The sequence below is a fragment of the Somniosus microcephalus genome, chromosome 10 (assembly GCF_052327205.1).
Source record: "Somniosus microcephalus isolate GS21.2 chromosome 10, FLI_Smic_1.0, whole genome shotgun sequence".
NCBI lineage: Eukaryota > Metazoa > Chordata > Chondrichthyes > Squaliformes > Somniosidae > Somniosus > Somniosus microcephalus.
Window position 1 is genome coordinate 166,224,757 of NC_140996.1, and position 6,638 is coordinate 166,231,394.

Consider the following 6,638-nt stretch of genomic DNA (forward strand, 5'->3'; position numbering starts at 1 on the left):
CTCTTCTGGAAAGCTCATTTACATTCATCACTCCACTTCCATGGTACCCCCGTTTGCAGTAGGGTGTTCAGTGGGTGTAGTACTGTAGACAAATTCGGCAAGAACTTATGGTAGTAGTTCACCAGCCCGAGGAACAACCTCAGTTGTGACACATTTTCCGGTGCTGGAGCCTTGACTACTGCCTCAATCTTTTCAGGGGACTTATGTAACCCCTCTATCAATAACATGGCCACAATACGAGATCTGCTTCTGGAAAAACTCGCATTTGTGGTGATTAGCTCGGAGCCCATATTCCTTCAATCTAGTGAGCACCTGCTCCAGGTTGGCGAGGTGATCAGTCATTTTTGCCCGTGACCAGGATGTCGTCCAAATAACACTGGGTCCCTGGAATCCCTTGCAGGACTTGTTCCATTGCCCTTTGCCAAATAGCCGGAGCTGATGCTACCCCGAACACCAGCCGGTTGTATTGGTAGAGACCTTTATGAGTGTTGATCGTGAGGTACTGTTTCGAGGCTTCTTCTACCTCCATTTGCAGGTACGCCTGGGCCAGATCAATCTTGGTGAAGCGTTTCCCTCCAGATTGTGAGGCGAAAATATCTTCAATCTGCGGAAGCGGATATTGTACAGTGTGAAGGATTGGGTTCACTGTCACCTTAAAGTCCCCACAGATGCAAACCTTCTTTGGTTCCCCAGGCGTATTACTCAACGGCCTCTTCATTACAGGAACAATGGGTGTAGCCCACTCGCTCCAGTCCACTTTGGACAGTACTCCTGAACATTCCAATCCTTCCAGCTCTGCTTCGACGGCTGGGTGGATCGCATAAGGTCTGGCCTTAAAAAACTTTGGGCTTGCATTTTCCTCTATTTTGATCATCGCTGTTATGTCTTTTAGTGTTCCGAGTCCCTGCTGGAACACTTCTTGTGCGTCAGTTAGCATTTTTGACAGTCGTCCAGGTGTGACGTCGTCATCCTTTTTGGCATCTACAGTCAGTGGAATGCCAATCTAGCTGTATCTTCCGGATCCATTCACGTCCTAGTAGTGGTGGTCCTCCATCAGGCAATACATATAGGTCCATTTTTGGTGTTTCCTTGCCGTTATATATAACGTTCACCCTTATTTTTCCTTTGGGGTAGACCTTTTGCCCCGTGTACGTCTTCAAGACAATCTTTGTATCTCTCAAGGGTATATGTGAGAATAGTCGCTTGTCGTCCCTTCGGTTTATGACTGTTAGGGCTGATCTTGTGTCCAATTCCATTTTCACCTGGACTCCTGCTATCTTGAGCGTGACCCAGATAGTTTGGTGATCCTCCGTTTTGATCACATTATGTAGTTTCAGACAACCCAGCTCCTTGCTTCCGGAGTCTGTATCACTTTTCTGTTCGTCTGAACTACTCTCCATCACCTTATGTACCTTCTTGTACTTCTCCTGTGGAGATTTCTTGCTGCTGGTTTTCTTTCCCGACCTGCAGACTCTTGCTATGTGTCCTACTTTTCCACACTGTCTGCACACTTTGTCCTTGAACCAGCAATCATTATGGTCGTGTGTTGTTCTGCCGCAGCGATAGCACTTCACTGTTCCGTATGACATTTCATTTGTGCCATATTCTTGCGGTCTTGCTGCTCCGTGTGATACTGCAATGCTGAAAGCCTTGTCCAGTGTAAGATCCTTTTCTGATAGAAGCCATTTCTGGGTTCCTTCACTTTGAAGCCCACACACAAACTTGTCCCTTAAAGTATCTGCTAGTCCCGTTCCAAACTGGCAGTGTTTCGATAGCTTGCGCAGTTCCGTTAAATACTCAGCATTACTTTCATCTTTATGCTGGTTCCTTTTGTGAAACTTAAATCTTTCTGCTATCAGCAGCGGTGTGGGGTTTAAGTGGTCCTGTAGGATTGACACTATGTTTTCAAAATCCTTTTCTACTGGCTACTCTGGGGTTACTAGGTTTCGTAGTAAGCCATACGTTTTTGCACCCATTGAATTCAACAATACCAGCGCTTTCTTGTCATCTGGCACTTCATTCGCCTTGCAGTATACTTCTATGCGTTCGACATATGTCGTCCAATCTTCGACTTCATTGTCGAATGCTGTGATACTGCCACTCTTCGGCATTTTTGGGTGTGGTTAGACTGGCTTAAAATGGCGTCTCCCATGCTTTCCTTTCTTCCCCGCTGCGGCTTAAAATGGCATCTCCCGCGCTTTCCTTTCTTTCCCGCTGCGGCTTAAAATGGCGTCTCCCGCGCTGCTGCCAACGCCGCTCTCTGCGGTCCTCGTGGCAAATAGCGACGCCCTGTGGGTTTCGTGCGCTGCTCCTGCACTGCTGCCAACGCAGCTCTCTGCGGTCCTCATGGCAATGGCAGCGCCTCGCGTTTTCCTGCGCACCTCTCTCCCCCGTTGACGCTGCTCGGCCCTTGAACACCGGCTGCGCTCTGCGAGTTTTCCTGCGCGCCTCTCTCCCCCATTGACGCTCCTCGGTCCTTGAAAACCGGCTGCGCTCTGCTCTCTCTCGCCTCTCTCCCCCGTTGACGCCGCTCGGTCCTGAACACCGGCTGCGCCCTGTGCGCTCTGCCCTCTCTCTCTCTCCCCCGTTGACGCTGCTCAGCCTTTTTCTGTGCCGCTCGGTCAGCTCTAGCCGCCGCTGTCCGGGAAGGGTCTGCGCAGTACCTGTTGCCAGCCCGATTCGCTGGACCACCGTGACTGGAAAGCCAAGCCTGGCTCTCGACAGCCTCCCCTGTGATGCTCAAATCTCCGCTGGATGACTGGGCAGTTGCCCGTGGTCGACGCCCGTGCTTCTGGACTCGACCTCCTTCCTCTGTTCTCCAGGAGCGAATCCCTGGGAGGTGATGCAGAGTTGCAGGTAGGTTTGAATCTGCTCATCGCCAATGTTAGATATCTTAATGTTGTGTCCTTCAATAATCAGACTGCAGGGAACGATTCAACAGGTGTTTACTGAATGAGGGTTACTCTAGAACTAACTGTACAGATCACTTCTCAGGGTTTATATACAGGTGTGGCCACTGCCGGTACTACAGTATACAGGAGCTGTAAAAAGTAGTTCTCTCCCTTAAAGGTACATACATTACATAAGGGATATGGGGAAAGGATTGGAATAGACATAAAAAAGATTTTAAAAACTGAAGCAAGATACTATAGATGATGGAAATCTGAAATGAAAACAGAAAATGCTAGAAACAATCAGCAGGTCAGGCAGCATCTGTGGAGAGAGGAACAGAGTTAAAGTTTCTGGTCATCCTGTTTTGAAAAGCTGCTTTGGCTAACAAAATCGTAAGAATTACCTTTTATACTCATTTAAAATTGCAGTGCTCATTTGTTCTCTCAGCTCGTGGCAATTTCTGGACCTCCACCTGAGTACGTTTTTTCCCAGAGGAAGGGGTGACGGGATAATGGGATAACAAGTCAACTCACATTCTTTGTGAGCCTCATAATGATCGTTCCTAGGGAGACTACAGCCTGGGCATAACTTGTGTGCCTCTTGCTCAGTAGTGAAGAGTGTGGGGAGCAGTAATAACTTGTTTATATTGGAGAGAATAAACAAAACAGCAATTTAGAAATTGACAGTTCTAAAATTAAAAGAACTTGTGAAAAAATACGTTTGTAATTCAAATCCACCAATATTTTCCATTTTTTATAGATAAAATGAGTAACACTTTGTGTTTAGAGATTGTGCAGACACTAAGGGCTCGATTTTAACTCAGATGTGGGGAATTGTCGGTTTCCCCAAATTTGGTGTTTCCCACACGAATCTAAATGGGTCTGTGAGATTGATGCAATTTTCACTCAATTGGTCAATTGATTTCCAACGTGTGGGAAGCCTTGGCAATTGAGTATTTCCAGTCAGAAAGTCGCAGAATAGGACGTCATCATTGCTGCTGCTTTTAGGGCCCACAGGAAGCCTTGCTTCTTCTGCAGGCTTCCAAACTTCACCACTGAGATGGCACAGGAGCCTGCAGGAGCAACGGCCAGCAGGAGGGCAAGAGCTGCCCCCAAATTTGATGAGGCTTCACTCCAGGCATTGCTGGATGGTGCTAGGGCCCACAGGGAGGTCCTGTTCCCTTCTTCAGAGAGGAAGAGGCCTTCCAGTCAGACCAAGGCTGTGTGGCTACAGGTGGCTGGTGAAGTCAACTCCTTGGGGTTCACACGGCGCACCTGGATGCATTGCAGAAAAAGATTCCATGACCTTCATCGCACTGGAAAAGTAAGTACTGTATGAAGGTTCCATCACCCTCAATCTGATCCCCATTGCCTTTCCTGACCAGCACTCAGCTTTAGCAATCTCTTCCTCCACATCCCACTTGACACTCACATCCATGCACCCTTACCCATTCCCTCTCTCTCTATGCTCACATTCACATAACTATTCCACCATGCAGCCCTCACACTCACTATCACTCTGATGCTTTGAACACAACTGACAACACACAGGGAAGGCCCTTGGTCTTGCAACCTCACTCCATCTTTGTCTCCTTCTAAGTATCTATGCTATGCAATCTCTGCACACACTCCTTCATTCTCACTCAACCTCCACTTGTCTCCCTCATTGCAGGAAAAGAGAGCTCACAACAGGTGAGAGTGAGCCAGGACAGGAGGAGGGCCGCACTCATTAGCCCAGCTCACCCCCTGGGAGGAAGGCGTCCTGGAGATTGTCGGGGCTGATGTAGATGCGGAAGTTGGGGAAGGAGAGACAGGTGCATCCCCGCAAGCTGGTGACAGAACAGTTTACCATCTCTCTCATTGGCATTGCATGAGTCGCTGATAATGATTCTGAAGCTACATCATATGGACTTACAATCATCTGCAATATGCAATGTGCATGTAACCTTGACCTCACATCTCTAACTCTTTCCTTTACTCCCCCACAGGACCATCGAGAGCCCCTGTCCCCACTGTCCAGGAGGAAGAGCCTGAGCTTCCACACTCCTCAGAGGAATCTGCAACCTCTGAGGGCGTAGCGTCAGCAGAAATAAGCGCACCCAGCACCAGCACAGGCACTCACACCTTGGTGGGACCTTCGGGACATAGAGTAGAGTTGTCACCTGATGTATCACAGCTCACAAGTGAGCATCAGCAGATTGTGGAGACAGGGACAGCAGTGGAGAGTCCTCATCGGAGGGCGCAGGACTCTGCCAGCTCGGCTCAGCTGCATGTCGACCTTCTGCCTCTGGGTCCATCCGTAAGATCAGAGGTGATGGAACTCCAGGCACAGATGCAGGAGTCTCTGGCAGGTTTTGTCTCTAGGGTTGCTGCGAGTGTGGAGCGAATGGAGGAGTCCATAGTGAACATGAGCAAACTTTGTGGAGTCATTGGTGCATGAACGCATCAACACGGAAAGGATGGCTACCTACGTGGAAATGATTGCTGCCTCCATGGTAAGGCTGGCTACGGTAGAGGAGAGGAGGGCTACGGCCATGGAGGAGGTTAGTCGCCAGGGTATGGAAAACATGGTGAGTGTTCAGAATAGAATGACATCTCTTGAGGAGCGATGGGCATCTATTGAACAGAGAAACCAGACCTTCATGGAAGTCCTTCTGAGTAGGACTGCCATTGCAGATACGGGTCCCCATGGCCCCCCTGATGTGCAGCAAGGTGCTCTCCAGCCACTTGCAGGCGCGGAAGGGGAGCTGACCCATGAGAGGGAGGTTGGTGGCAGACCTCAAGGAAGTGAGGGCTCCTCTCCAAGCGCTCACACTTCCATGCCACTGCAGAGCCCTCGGTCAGAGCCCCGCTGGAGTCCACACCCAAGTGAGATAGACGTCTCAACCCCTGCACAGCCGCAGGAGCAGTAGACTGCTGACGAGCCCTCACAGGCTCGCCACCCCAGAGGACGCCCGCCAAAGGTGTCGAGACAGGAGCAGCAGGAAAGTGAGCAAGGGGCCTCCACATCTGCTGAAGCCACAGGGGAACCACTACGTAGGAGCACGCGTAAGAGGAAAATAAAGCACAAATAGTCACAAGGGTAGTCACTTGGGTGAAATGTTGTGTATTCTGTAAAAATGCCATCAGTTGTTTGTTTTGCATAAAAATTCTGATGGCAACTTCTGCAGTTGTGGCGTGTGTCATTTCGTGAATGGGGCTGGAGGTCCTCTAATGCCAAGAAGGGAAGGAAAAAAAGGCCTCCCATGATTCTGGTAGATGCCTCAGTTGAGGAAGCGCTGAGTGAGGCTGGCGAGAGGGGTTTCGCAGGAGGTCACACTGGAACATAAGAACATAAGAAGTAGGCGCAGGAGTAGGCCATACGGCCCCTCGGGCCTGCTCCGCCATTCAATAGGATCATGGCTGATCCGAACCTAGACTCACGTCCACTTCCCTGCCTGCTCCCCATAACCCTTAATTCCCTTATCAGCTAGGAAACTGTCTATCTCCGTTTTAAATTTATTTAATGTCGCAGCTTCCACAGCTCTCTGAGGTAGCAAATTCCATAGATTTACTACCCTCTGAGTGAAAAAGTTTCTCCTCATCTCAGTTTTGAAATGGCAGCCCCTTATTCTAAGATTATGCCCCCTAGTTCTAGTCTCACCCATCAGTGGAAACATCCTCACCACATCCACCCGATCAAGCCCCCTCACAATCTTATATGTTTCGATAAGATCGCCTCTCATTCTTCTGAATTCCAATGAGTAG